Source organism: Pinus tabuliformis, chromosome 5_2 (genome assembly GCF_031772625.1).
Source record: "Pinus tabuliformis cultivar Carrire ecotype Pingquan chromosome 5_2, CPIR1, whole genome shotgun sequence".
NCBI lineage: Eukaryota > Viridiplantae > Streptophyta > Pinopsida > Pinales > Pinaceae > Pinus > Pinus tabuliformis.
The window spans coordinates 761,448,857-761,464,365 of NC_142306.1; the positions used below are offsets into that span (position 1 = coordinate 761,448,857).

The 15,509-nt window shown below is 46.0% G+C and overlaps 1 pseudogene; it reads right to left on the reverse strand.

Moving 5' to 3' along the window:
- Nucleotides 1-949: 949 nt before the first annotated feature.
- LOC149161511 (L-type lectin-domain containing receptor kinase IV.1 pseudogene) lies at nucleotides 950-3,214 on the reverse strand (annotated as a pseudogene).
- Nucleotides 3,215-15,509: the final 12,295 nt, after the last annotated feature.

Here is a 15,509-nt window from a genome sequence, read left to right on the forward strand (position 1 = left end):
CGTTGTGTTTTTCCTGTTTTCACTTTTGTTATGCATCGATTTTATGTTTAATTAGCTGTCGTAAAGTGTTCTTTTCAAGAAGCTTTTCCTCGATTTGTGTGCTTCAAATAACATTCAAATCTTTAATGGTTAATCAATTCTACATTCGTTTTTAGTATATGGTCATTTTAGATCAATTATTTATATAGATAAAACCCAAAAAAAATATTGTAGTTAAAACATTTGAGTGTGTTACTCAAAATGAATAAGATATATAATTCCTTCCATAATTAACACGAAATTGATATATATATAATTTTAATTTTAATTTTAATCTGCTTTACTAAACTCATAATTAATATAAATATATCATAATTTTAATATACATCGACTTGATTTTATGTAAAAAAATATTCAATATAGATATTATCTTCTATTAGAGATATAGATATTATCTTCTATTAGAGATGGTATCAATAATTAAATTTTTTCATTTTATATTTATGAAACATTTTGTTTATTCTTTTCCAAAATGTTTTTTTAATTAGTTTAGAATATGATATTCATAATTTATAATAATAAAAAATGCAATAAAAAAAATAAATTTTATCTACGTATATAATTATATAAAATAAAAACACAATATATTATAATATTTTAGATTTATTATATATTTAAAAATTATATTTTAGATTAATTATTATAATAAAAATTTAATAATTTTTTATAACACATATGGGGATTGAATTTCTGATGACATAAATACACAAAGATTTACTAACATATTTTTTTTTACCCATTATACTACCACCAACAACCAGAAAAATTTATAATTTTAAAATAACTGTATATTATTTTAAAAATAGCATTTGCAATTAAAAAATAACCATTCAAATTCAAGTATGTCCAAACATACCAACCATACAAGTTCAAATTCATATGGAGACGTATTTTAACATGAATGAAGAAAAAACAGAAGAACAGTGTAAAATTTCTTTTAATTATCAAAATATCTTTTATTTCACTAATATCAAGGAGCTAGTGAAACAACTTTAAGATTTTGAATATATTATTTTTAATAGAAAAACCTGCACTCAGCTTTCAAAAGAATATTAACTTCGTCTTGTGATCGCCCCTGTGGGTGATTACCGTGGACCACTTAATGATGTTGAACTGATCCATCCGTTTGACTGACTTCCACTTGGAATTTCCAGAAGTCTGCCCTCCGGATCAACCGTAGCAGGACACCCATTCACACCTACACTAGACTGATTCATAGAATTCACCTTAAATGAATCCATATGGAGTTCGGGGAGAGGAGCTTCACCTTCCAGTATTTGCCACACTTGCCGGATCCCTGGCCTTGCATTCGGCTCTGTATTGCAGCACAATAATCCCAATTTCAACACCTTCTCCATTTCGCCCGCGTTGTATTCATTTCCCAGCTTCGGATCTGCCGCATCTAGCAGACTGGCATTCGTGTACAGCACCCACACCCAGTCCACCAAAAACAGTCGTTCAGTGTCTGTAGACAAGTCCACGGGCTTCCTGCCACAAGCCACTTCCAACATCAGAACGCCGAAGCTGAACATGTCCGAGCTCGGCATAGCCTTTCCAGTCTTCGTGAGCTCCGGCGCTATGTACCCCAGCGTTCCCACCACATGAGTCGTTCCAGGATTCTCCCTGTGTTCATACAGCCGGGCGAGGCCAAAGTCTCCCAGCCGCCCGTTGAGCTCAGAATCCAGCAGCACGTTGCTCGACTTGATGTCTCTGTGGATGACCCTCTTCTCCCATCCCTCGTGCAGAAAAAGCAGCCCCGCCGCTACGCCCTTCAAGATCGCGTATCGCTGCGGCCATGGCAGGACGGTCATCGGTTTCCCAAATATGAGTTTATCGAGACTGCCGTTGGGCATGTAGTCGTAAACGATGAACAGCTGCTTCTGCATCCTACACCACCCCCGGAGTGGAACCAGGTTCCTGTGCTGCATACGCCCCATGGTCGAGATCTCTGCCACGAACTCCTTCATTCCCTGCTTGAATTGCTTCATTAAAGATTTCACTGCGATTTGCTGGCCACTGCCCCTAAGAACGCCCTTATAAACCTTTCCGAAACCCCCCTCGCCCAAAACGTTTTCATCACGGAATCCATTCGTGGCGATGTTGAGCTCCCTGTAAGAGTATCTATGCGGCCAGAACTCACGCTCCCATTCTTCTATTATTTCTCTACGCTTAGCTCTTCTGAAAAGCACGGCCGCAACCACCACAAACAAGATAACCAGAACGGCCACTGCAACGCCGGCTATCCATCGGTGATTGGAACGCTTGGAATACATTTTAGCAAACGAAGGGAGACGCAAGATATCGAGTGGTGCCGCCGTGCCTTCTGTGGTGAAGCTCCACGCCAAAACGTAATGGTCTTCAACGAGATTTCCCGTAGCCGCCGAAAAGCCAACGAACATATTCTCTTGCAGAACGTTCTGCAGATCGATTGTTTGTGATATAAGCGGCTTCTGCGGTCTTGGCAAGCCGGCCAACGTTATAGCAAAGTTAACCCGGCTCTGCAGAGAGTCGTAATCGATCCAGGCCTGTATGTTGCTTCCGCACTGGAGATTGATTCCATGGAATTCCTCCCCATTCCAATATCCAGCATTTGCGGTCTTCACCGAGATGAGGCTGTTGATGTCCACGCCCACGTGATTGTCGTTGAGGTCCTCCAATTCCACGCTCCTCGTCGTATCGAACTCCACAGCGAACAAGTGATTGTACGCCTGCCCGTTGCTGGTACCGTTAACCAAGCCTATATACTCCGATGCCAGACCGCCCATGAGAGTTGTGTTGGGCGCAATGAAGAAGGCTATTCCGTGACCCCCAACGTCCAGGTGGGGATTCACCATGGTGAAAACAAAGGTAGGGCTGAAGGAGGAAAGTGTCCCGTTGCTTTTCATCTGCACGGGAGTTGAATACAGCGCCCGGCCGAGCACCCAGTGCGTGTGATTTGTGAGGGCCACCGCAGATCGGGAGGGAATGAGTGTAGCACCTGCCTCCAAGATCAAGTTGGTTCCATTGAATTCGTTGAAGACAAACGTGGTAGGAAAAACTGGTATAACAAGGGAGAAGATGACCATAACAGTGAGGCTGCTGACACAAGGTTTCAGAGAAACGCGCAGGGCACAATTTTTTCTCCAAGAGTCCATTGCTTCTCTTTTTCATGTCCGTTCCATATTTGCTGAACACACCATCACATATATATAACAATGTAAACTATGAAACGGGAACTGATACTGTTACCCGTTTCGTAGAGATAGCAAAAAAGTGACCTGATTTTGAAAAGGGGTGATGCAGAACAAACATGTTTTTTTTAGACCATAGTTTTTGGCACTTTAATTTTTTTATGTACATTACGTTTTAGAATCATAGTGATTTTCATGCTAAAAAAGTGAGTATTCTGCATCACCCCCTTTTTTTAAAAGACCTGTTTTTTGGCTTTAAATTTTCTAATGTATAAAATGTAAATAATTATTTTGTAAATTTGATCATTGTTGAAGTGGTCGTTTTCTTCACATTTTCTTGTTTTTTATTTTAATTTTAACTTTTTTTTAGTAAGGTTTTTATTGTTTTGCATTTTTAAATTAGGAGGTCGATATTTAGAATTTTCGATATTCTACATATTTATACATCCTTAATTAATTTTTCAATCCACATGAAATAATTGTTTTCTAAAAAACAATATTTTTTAACAATGGACATAAAAATAACCATTTTTAACATAAATATAACTAAAAAACTACACGTTTTGATAATTTTTTGCTAGAATTGACATGTCAAAATCGCAATTTTATATGATAATTTTAACTAAAAATGGTTAAATAATAGTTTTTTTTATGAATTTCATGTTAAAAAAAATAATAATAATCATTTTTTTTTCAAAAAATAATGATTAACTTAAAAATCAATGCGAAAATCACATATTACAGATATTGAACGTATAACCTCACCCACCCTCACCCGCTCCCCCAACGGCCCGGGCGCCCTCACCCGCCCAACCCGCGCGCCCTCACCCGCCCCCTGCCCGGTGCCCTCATCCGCCCGCCGTCACCTGGCGCCCTGCCAGGCGGGGGCGCGAGCCACCCGGGTGGCGCAGCCGAGGCAGGCGCCACCCGGGCGGCCCGCGCACCGCCCGACAGGCGGCAGGGAGATTACCGAAATCGCCCTGCCGCTTGCCGGGCCGGGGCGGGGGCCGCCCGGGTGGCGCGGACGAGGCAGGGTGGGTGAGGGCACCCCGGGGGGGAGGGCGGCTCAGGGCGCCCGGGCAGGGGGGCGGGCTGGTCAGGGCGCCGAGCGGGTGAGGTGGGTGAGGCCGCCGGGTGAGGGCGCCGGGGCGGGCGGGCAGGGGCGCCAGGGCGGGTGAGGCGGGTGAGGGCGTCGGGCGGGCGGGCGAGGGCGCCTGGGCGGGTGAGAGCGCGGGGGCGGGCGAGCGAGGGCGCCGAGCGAGCGGGCGAGCGAGGGCGGACGGGCAGGTGAGGCGGGTGAGAATGCCGGGCGGGCGAGGGCGCACGGGCGGGTGAGGGCGGGTGCCGGGCGGGTGAGGCTGGTGAGGGCGCCGGGCGGGCGAGTGTGGCGAGAGTAATGGCGCGGCGAGCAGGCGAGGGCGGGCGGGCGAGGGCGCCGGATGGGTGAGGGTGGATGAGGGCGGGTGAGGGCAGGCGGGCGAGGGCGCCGGGCAGGCGAGGGCGGGCAGGCGAGGGCGCCGGGCGGGCGACGGCGAGTGGGCGAGGGCGCCAGGCGGGCGAGGGCGCCAGGCGGGCGAGGGCGGGTGAGGCAAGTGAGGGTGCCGGGCGGGCGAGGGCGCACGGGCGGGTCAGGCGGGTGAGGGTGCCGGGCGGGCGGGCGAGGGCCGGAGGGCGAGGGCGGGTGAGGCGGGTGAGTGAGCGCGCGGGCGGGCGGGCAGGCGAGGGCGCCCGGGCGGGTGAGGTGGGTGAGGGTGCCGGGCAGGTGGGCGAGGGCACCCGGGCGGGTGAGGTGGGTGAGGGCGCCGGGCGGGAGAGGGCGCCGTGCGGGCGGGCGGGTGAGGGCGCCTGGCGGGCGAGGGCGCCGGGCGGGCGGGCGGGTGAGGGCGCCCGGGCGGGTGAGGGCGCCCGGGCGGGTAAGGGTGATTCCGGGAATCGCCCTCACCCGCCCGCCCGCTCGGCGCCGTCACCCGCCCGGGCGCGGGTGAGGGCGCCGGGCGGGCGGGCGAGGGCGCCGGGGGGCGGGCGGCGCGGGCGGGCGGGTGAGGGGTGCCGGCGGAGGGCGGGCGGGTGAGGGCGCCCGGCGGGCGGGCGGGTGAGGGCGCCCGGGCGGGTGAGGGCGCCCGGCGGGCGGGGCGGGGGTGAGGGCGATTCCGGGAATCGCCCTCACCCGCCCGGGCACCCTCACCCGCCTGGGGCGCCGGGGCGGGCGGGCGGGTGAGGGCGATTCCCGGAATCGCCCTCACCCACCCGGGCGCCCTCACCCGCCCGCCCGCCCAGCGCCCTCACCCGCCGGGCGGGCGGGCGGGTGAGGGCGCCGGGCGGGCGGGCGGGTGAGGGCGCCCGGGTGGGTGAGGGCGATTCCCGGAATCGCCCTTACCCGCCCGGGCGCCCTCACCCGCCCGCCCGCCCGGCGCCCTCACCCGCCCGGGGGGGCGGGCGGGTGAGGGCGCCCGGGCGGGCGGGCGGGTGAGGGCGATTCCGGGAATCGCCCTCACCCGGCGGGGCGCCCTCACCCGCCCATCCGCCCGGCGCCCTCACCGCCCGCCGCCCAGGCGGGTGAGGGCGCCGGGCGGGCGGGCGGGTGAGGGCGATTCCGGGAATCGCCCTCACCCGCCCGGGCGCCCTCACCCGCCCGCCCGCCGGCGGGACCCGCCGGGCAGGCGGGCGGGTGAGGGCGCCCGGGCGGGTGAGGGCGATTCCGGGAATCGCCCTCACCCGCCCGGGCGCCTCACCCGCCCCCCTCCCCGGCGCCTCACCCGCCGCCCGCTGGGCGGGTGAGGGCGCCGGGCGGGCTGGCGGGTGAGGGCGCCCGGGCGGGTGAGGGCGATTCCGGGAATCGCCCTCACCCGCCCGGGCGCCCTCACCCGCCCGCCCGCCCGGTGCCCTCACCCGCCAGGCGGGCGGGCGGGGGTGACGGCGCCGGGCGGGCGGGCGGGTGAGGGCGCCCGGGTGGGTGGCGGGCGGGCGGGTGAGGGCGCTCGGGTGGGTGAGGGCGATTCCCGGAATCGCCCTCACCCGCCCGGGCGCCCTCACCCGCCCGCCCGCCCGGCGCCCTCACCCGCCCGGGCGGGCGGGCGGGTGAGGGCGCCGGGAGGGCGGGCGTGTGAGGGCGCCCGGGGGGGTGAGGGCGATTCCTGGAATCGCCCTCATCCGCCCGGGCGCCCTCACCCGCCCGCCCGCCCGGGAATCGCCCTCACCCGCCCGGGAATCGCCCTCACCCGCCCGGGAATCGCCCTCACCCGCCCGGGCGCCCTCACCCGCCCGCCCGCCCGGCACCCTCACCCGCCCGCCCGCCCGGGCGGGTGAGGGCGCCGGGCGGGCGGGCGGGTGAGGGCGCCCGGGCGGGTGAGGGCGATTCCCGGAATCGCCCTTACCCACCCGGGCGCCCTCACCCGCCCGCCCGCCCGACGCCCTCACCCGCCCAGCACCCTCCCGCCCGCCCGGCGCCCTCACCCGCCCGCCCGCCTGGGCGGGTGAGGGCGCCGGGCGGGCGGGCGGGTGAGGGCACCCGGGCGGGTGAGGGCGATTCCGGGAATCGCCCTCACCCACCCCGGCGCCCTCACCCGCCCGCCCGCCCGGCGCCCTCGCCCGCCCGGCGCCCTCACCCGCCCGTCCGCCGCCAGGGCGATTCCGGGAATCGCCCGGGCGCCCTCACCCGCCAGCCCGCCGCCAGGGCGATTCCGGGAATCGCCCGGGCGCCCTCACCCGCCCGCTCGCCCAGGCGGGTGAGGGCGCCGGGCGGGCGAGGGCGCCGGGTGGGCGGGCGGGTGAGGGCGCCCGGGCGATTCCCGGAATCGCCCTCACCCGCCCGCCCGCCGCCGGCGCCCTCGCCCGCCCGCCCGCCCGGGCGGGTGAGGGCGCCGGGCGGGCGAGGGCGCCTGGCGGGCGGGCTGGTGAGGGCGCCAGGGCGATTCCCGGAATCGCCCTCACCCGCCCGCCCGCCGGTGCCCTCACCCGCCCCGCGCCCTCACCCGCCCGCCCGCCGGTGCCCTCGCCCGCCCCGCGCCCTCACCCGCCTCAGCCGCCTGGGCGCCTTCGCTCGCCCGCCCTCCCGACGACCTCGCCCGCCCGTCCGACACTCTTAGCCGGCTCACCTGCCTGGGCACCCTTGCCCACCCGGCGCAGGGCGATTCCGGGAATCGCCCGGGCGCCCTCGCCCGCCCTCCCGCTGGACGCCCTCGCTTGCTCGCCCGACACCCTCACCCGCCTCACCCGCCTGGGTGCCCTTTCCCGCCCGGCGCCCTCACCCGCCCGGGCGGGCGGGTGGGTGAGGGCGATTCCGGGAATCTCCCGGGTGCCCTCACCCGCCCGCCCGTACGGCGCCCTCACCCGCCAGGGCGCCCTCGCCCGCCCACCCGGCACCCTCGTTGCCTCACCCGCCTGGACGCCCTTGCCCGCCCGGCGCCCTCACCCCCCGGGCGCCCTCTCCCGCCTGCCCGCCCGGCGCCCTCACCCGCCTCACCCACCCGGGCGCCCTCGCCCGCCCGCCCGGCACCCTCACCGCCTGGACGCCCTTGCCAGCCCGGCGCCCTCACCAGCCCGGGCGCCCCTCCCTGCCCGCCCGCCCAGCGCCCTCACCCGCCTCACCCGCCCTGGTGCCCTCGCCTGCCCGGCGCCCTCACCCACCCACCACGCCTGCCCTCACCCACCCGCCTGGGCGAATCCCGGAATCGCCCTGCCGCCTGCCGGGCGGGTGGCACCTGCCTCGGTCGCGCCACCAGGGCGGCCCACGCCCCCGCTCGGCCCGCACAAACCCCCGGTGCCACAACCCCCGGGGCGCGGCCGAGGCAGGGTGGGTCAGGGCGCCGAGGCTGGTAGGTGGGTTAGAGGTAGGGGACGAGTCGGGCTGTGGCGCCCACCCTAGCATGTTATGGTTGAAAACATGTTAAATTTATACTTAGGAAAGAAAAATGATATTCTACCAAAAACATTAATGTGTTTTTTTCCTCATAAACAACTTTGTTTGACACATAAAAATTTGGTTTTATTAGCATTTTTTAAAAATGTTGAAAATTGACCCTAAAAAAAAAAATCATTATTCCAGTATCATCACTTTCATTTTGAAGCAATATTTTGCACGAAAATTTCATAGTAAAGTTCGTAGTTACTAGTTACTGCCATTTTAAAACATGTTCAAAATTAACGCCTAAAAAATAAAAACATCGTTCCAGTATACACACTTTTCGTTTTTAGCACTGTTTTTGATGTTTTTTTGGGGTTTTTTTGCCAGAGTTCCCGTTTTGAGTTTATAGTTCCCGTTTCATAGTTTACATTGTTATATTATGAACGCGCAATGAACTGTGAATGTGAATCCTATGAGGGAGAAAGTCGACCACACAATTTTTTCTCCTCGACCCGCCCGCCACTTTTGAAAAAATCAATATCCCACTCAACTCAACAACCACACCAAGGACCCGTCGCCCACATTCGATAACGACAGAATTCGATGGTGACTTAAGTCTTCAGAATTGAGACTTGAATGATTGCAGAAAGTCGAAATAAACCATAATAATTTAATAATAAATATCACACTGAACAACAATTTTTAATAATCTCATAAAAATCAATTAGATTATTCACATTAAATTTATTTAATTATTCGGTCGATATGTTTTCTTTCCGAATCAGTTCACTTTCAGTTTTTCTTATATCTTTTTGTTGCGGTTGTGATATTGGTCTCCCGTTAAAATTAGCAATTGTTCCAAAAGGTACAAAGAGAGGCCGATAAGATTATTAAATTGGAATTGTTGAATTTTTCTAGAAGAGTTAATTGGTTTGTGGAAAATTTTGTTTTCTTGGACTGGATCATTGTGCAATTACTTTTCTTTAGATGTTTTCCCACTCAACTTAACAACCACACCAAGGACCCGCCGCCCACATTGATAACGACGAAATTCGATGGTGACTTAAGTCTTCAGAATTGAGACTTGAATGATCGCAGAAAGTCGAAATAAACCATAATAATTTAATAATAAATATCACACTGAACAACAATTTTTAATAATTTCATAAAAATCAATTAGATTATCCGCATTAAATTTATTTAATTATTCGGTCGATATGTCTTCTTTCCGAATCAGTTCACTTTCAGTTTTTCTTATATCTTTTTGTTGTGGTTGTGATATTGGTCTCCCGTTAAAACTAGCAATTGTCCCAAAAGGTACAAAGAGAGGCCGATAAGATTATTAAATTGGAATTGTTGAATTTTTCTAGAAGAGTTAATTGGTTTGTGGAAAATTTTGTTTTCTTGGACTGGATCATTGTGCAATTACTTTTCTTTAGATGTTTTGTTTATATCTATATTACAAGGAACACATTGAATGTCTTATTTCATTTTAGAGTAAGTTAATTACCCAAAATCAAGAAACTTAGATAAATGGCCAAGCATATACAAAGAATACATCTCATTCATATGCAATACCAAATCCATCTTTTCTTTTCTCTGAGTAAAATTTCAAAAGCATGAACACATGCCATTTCATATGCACAATAAACCCAACTTCTGAAATTTCAATGCTTGGATGCATCCCATTCATCCATTCGATCAGGTGAGACACTTTCAACCGTTGATCTGAACCAGAAAAGGAAACAACAGAAAATCAAGAAAGCACGGAAAGTCAAGAAAGCACAAAAGCTCACAAGAAAGGATTCTATGCAGAAAATCAAGAAAGCCCGCTCTTTTTCCCATGGAAAAATCATCAATCCCATACCTTTCTGCCATGAAGCACTATCATTTCCTATTATGGAACTATAGGAACATGCTACGAACAGAGGCAACTGTAGCGCCGTGAACAAGGTCGCCCTCTGTCAAAGCCTCTTTTAAACACCATACTCCCACATTCGATTCTGCTCCGCAGTTTTCCTGCAATCGACGACATACTGGCTATAGCCGCTGTGTAATAAGAGCCTTTTGTTGTATTTTCTAATTTTTATTTAAAATATAATACTCACAATTGAAATTCATTGAAACATTCAACTTAAACCACATTATTAAATCATCTACATAATAGAAATGTGTTTATAAATTCCAAGAAATGTAAGGGATATTCCACATAAATTAAAAGCAAATATTAATTGAAAATGTATAAAGAACTGAATCAAAATATCTACATAAGAGTTTTGAAAGTGGGTATTGTTTCAGAATAGTGATAAGTGTGTATTATTTCAAAATATATGAATTCTCCTTAGTGGACATTCTCTACATTTAAAACAAGTTATGCCCAAATTATTGTTTGACCTAATTTTTGGTTGATTTTTTGTTTCTTCATTAATCATCCTCAAGATCAAGTGGCACATTCAGATTAGGAAGAGATCAGGAAGAGCCTTGACAGACAGATCCAGATTGTGAGCAAGAGGAGCGCTGAGTCACGGATTCAGATCAAGAACAAGAGGAGCCTCCTCTGGCAGATCAAGAACAAGAGGAGCCTCCTTCACCTCAAGAGCCTTCTTCTTATTTTCGCGTAACACCCTTTCAAGAAACTGTATAACAGGGTGAGCTTCAATTCTTCCATGTGACAACAAGCGGATATCGTTGACAAGAACAACAATAATTTCACCTTTAGATGGGCCATCTTCCCATAAAACCTCGGCACCAACAGTAACTGTAACAACGCTACTTGTAAATTTAGATGATCTATTGAATCTGGTCATATACATAGTCCGACAGACCTACAATCAGATCAGATGCTTTACTAACGGTTTGTAAAAATAATTTAGACAATTGAGAATAATCCTGAGGATGAATTATACTACATGGTTTGAAATTAATATACACAAAAATACCATTATGATTTTACCTAAAATATTTCAATTTACATGATTAATCATGTCACAATACAATAAGGAAATACTTTAGAATCCTAATGATAAAAATTAAAAGCAAGATCAAATTCAATGTTTCTAAATATTTTAATCTACTAATAAAATCTTCCTGTTCTTACCTAAAGTAGCATGAACATGTAATTATGATGTCATATTATGCAGAAAATAGAGAATAAAGTAAGGAATAAACTGGTAAAAATATTAGGGAACCTGTTTGATCATTGCATCAAAATAGAGAAGGTCGTTGTTGTAGTTTGATATGATTATTCCGTTTTTCAACTCGGCGTGGTATTTAGCACATATGGTTCTTTGCATTTGCAACTGGCCGCGTTGCGAATCTTGTAATTGCATGGACTCGCATCGAAATCTCACTATCGTTTCCTCGATCTGGTTACTGTCTCTCAAATTCACGCTCTATTGATTCTTCTGCTCAACATAACAACAACAAAATAGAATCGCCAAGACAAACCATGCAAACACTCTTTAAAAAAAACATAAATTAAATTCAAAACAAAGAAAAACACAACGAAAATAAAACAATGTAAAATCCAAAATGCATGGCCATGCAACAAAGAAAATAAACTTGAACAAGAAACAAGGCAAGCCAATGCAATGCAAAGTATTGAAGAAATTGATGAGATGAAAGCGAGAACGCGCTCTGTGAGATGCTTAATACTAATCAGTGCTTGCCAAAAGCCATGAAAGAAGAACAGTGCTTGCCAAAAGCCAAGGAAGAAGAATAGCAACAACAACTGGCAGGGAAAAAGCAGTAAAAATATCTTCAAGAGTGACATAAAAGAATGGGAAAAAGCAGTAAGGCAACTCAACCGATGTTTGGAAAAAGCAGTGACACTTCAAATCAACGGTTGAAAGTAACTCCCCTGATCCAACGGAGCAGGATAAAAGTGTTGACGATTGTTGATGCATAGGAAGGCCTATCGGCCTAATTAGTTATGTAACTACTTTGAATTTAATTGCATTTTGTTGGGGTCGCTCCGACTAATGCTCCGACGAAGTTTGAGACATGATGTTGGGAAAGCAAATTCGCATTTGCATGTGATATTACCAGCGTAATTATATTTATTAATATGGTTCATATATGTTGTATCAAGTATTTATACAATCACATTTTCTAATATTGTTGAGATACATTGATAGAGGTTTATATCAACCACATTAATAATTATTATGAATATTTAAGTTTATTAATAACTATAAAATTATTAATAACTATATAAATATTAACAACCAGATTATTTACGTATAAATATTATATTAATATTATAATAATTATATAAGTTCCTAATATATATTAATTAATAATAAGAATAGTTCATGATAATATTAGATTATCATTATATTATTTAGATAATAATAATAATAATTGATTATAATATTATATTATTATAATAATATACAAATATAATTATTATAATAATAATAATAATATAATGAAGCCCCAAGAGTTAGCTCAATTGGTCAAATCAAGTGCCTCGCCAATGGGAGGTCACAGGGTCGAATCCCGAAAGCTCTTGGGGTTAGGTCAGTAAATCAGCCGAGGGTGTTGATGTCTTCGGGTGCGTCCACTCAGTGTTGAACAACCCTGGATGTAGCAGCTACCCATTGACCCGAGTATCCGTGAACGAGAAGTGAAAGAAAAAAAAATAATATAATGAATATTATTATAATGAAAACAATAAAGACCCATTATTTATTGTTTATGATAATTAATAACAATATAAATAATAACAACTATATTCCTATATAATTATATATTTACAATTATTATATTAATATTATTATAATAATATAAACTCCTTATTGTTATTGTTATTGTTATTATTATTATTATGCCGCTTTAGTATTTTTAATATTTATCTTACGGTTTGTATACATAAGGTTAATTATTATCAATATTTAGGATTATTAATAACTATATAAATATTAACAACCAGATTATTTATATATATTATTGTATAAATATTATATTGATATTATAATAATTATATAAACTCATAATATATATTAATTAATAATCAGAATAACTCATAATAATATTAGATTATCATTATATTATTTAAAAAATCTAATAATATAAAATTATAAAAAAATAATAATCTAATAATATAAAATTATAAAAAAATAATAACAGTTATATTGTATTATTATTATAATAATAAAATATAATAATATTTGATTATAATATTATATTATTATAATAATATACAAATATAATTATTATTATAATAATAATAACATAATTAATAACTATACAAATAATAGTAACTATATTCTTATATATTTATATATTTATGATTATTATATGAATTTTATTATAATAATATAAAAAACTATTATTATTATTATTATTATTATTATTATATGAATTATATTATAGTAAGATAAACTCATAATCATCTTATTATTATTATTATTATTATTAGCCTTTAGTATTTTTAATATTTATCTTAAGGTTTATATACATTGTGTTTATAATATTAGTCCTTTTTTTATTATTACCTAAGGGTTTAATACTAAAATCCCAAGGGATTATGAACCAACGGGACTAATATTAAACAAAAAGGACTAATATTATAAACCCAAGGAACTAATAAACCCAACTCTTTAATATTATAAACCTAAGGAATCAGTGAACCCAATGGATAAATATTAAAAACCTAAGGGATCAAGAAGCACAAGGAATTGATATTACAAACACAAGAGAAACATAAAGATAATGATGATTGATATTATAAACCCAAGTTAATAATAAACCCAAAAGGATTAATACTAAAACCCCAAGGGATTATGAACTGAAGGAAGTAATGTTAAACCCAAGGGACTAATATTATAAACCCAACATTGGTAAACCCTAATATAAATATTAGAAAGATTAAAATAAACATGGTTTATTTTCATGGTGAGAGAATCCTTGTCACAATGTGACATTCAACCATGGTTGGCCATGGTTGTCTATGATTGACAATGGTTGACCATGATCGATATTATAAACCTAAGGGAATAATAAACCCAAGGGATTGATATTATAAATCCAAATGAACAATAAACCCAAGGGATTAATACTAAAACCCCAAGGGACTAACATTATAAACCTAATCATTGGTAAACCCTAATATAAATATTAGAAAGACTAAAATAAACATGGTTTATTTTCATGGTGAGAGAATCCTTGTCACAATGTGACATTCAACCATGGTTGCCCATGGTTGTCTATGATTGACAATGGCTGACCATGATCGATATTATAAACCTAAGGGAATAATAAACCCAAGGCATTGATATTATAAACCCCAAGGAATAATAAAACTAAGTGATTAATACGAAAACCCCAAGGGAATAATATTAAACCCATGGGACTAATATTATAAACCCAAATGAATAATAAACCGAAGGGAGTAATACTAAAACCCCAAGCGAATACGAACCCAAGGGAACAATATTAAGCCCAAGGGACTAATATTATAAACCCAATATTCGTAAACCCAAATATAAATATTACAAACACTAAAATAAACATGTTTTATTTTCATGGTGAGACATTCTTTGTCAAAATGTGACATTCAAGCATGGGACTAATATTATAAACCGAACATTGGTAAACCCAAATATAAATACTACAAACACTAAAATAAACATGGTTTATTTTGATGGTGAGACAATTCTTGTCACAATGTCACATTCAATCATGATTGACCATGTTTGGCTATGATTGACATTGGTTTACAATGATTGATATTATAAACCAAAGGGAATAATAAAACTAAGGGATTGATATTATAAACCCAAAGAATTAATACTAAAACCCCAATGAACAAACACTAAAATAAACATCATTTATTTTCATGGTTAGAAAATCCTTGTGACAATGTGACATTCAAGCATGGTTGACCATGGTTGGCTATGAGTGACAATGGTTTACCATGATCGATATTATAAACCTAAGGGAATAATGATGCTAGGTTACCCCTGCTTTACCCATAGTATGCATGTACAATGCATAATCACATTCATCCCAAGAATTGTTAACTCTCTGTCGAGTTAAATCCTCAATGCATTATATGGTTAAGGCCCCCATTAGTTAGAACCCATGTGGGAACATTCGTCTATTAGCACACAGTCTAACCCTTCATATTCTTTCACTATCGGGAATTAAATCAACTCCCAAGCCTTTATTAACCCTTTTATTAAAGCCTTTCCCTAAATCCTTCCTATCGTTACTATCGGGACACATACACCCTTATAAAACCTTTATAAAACCATTTAACCGCATATATAAACAAAACTCCCTTTTAAACTTTGGGTTATAACTGGACTAAACCATAAAACCCTTCTATCGGTGCTTTAATCCTTCATAAACCATTTATAAAGGAAATACTTACCTTTTCTTCTATCGGCGCTTTAATCCTTTGTAAACCATTTACAAAAGAAATACTTACCTTTTCTGCCTTTCATAAGACT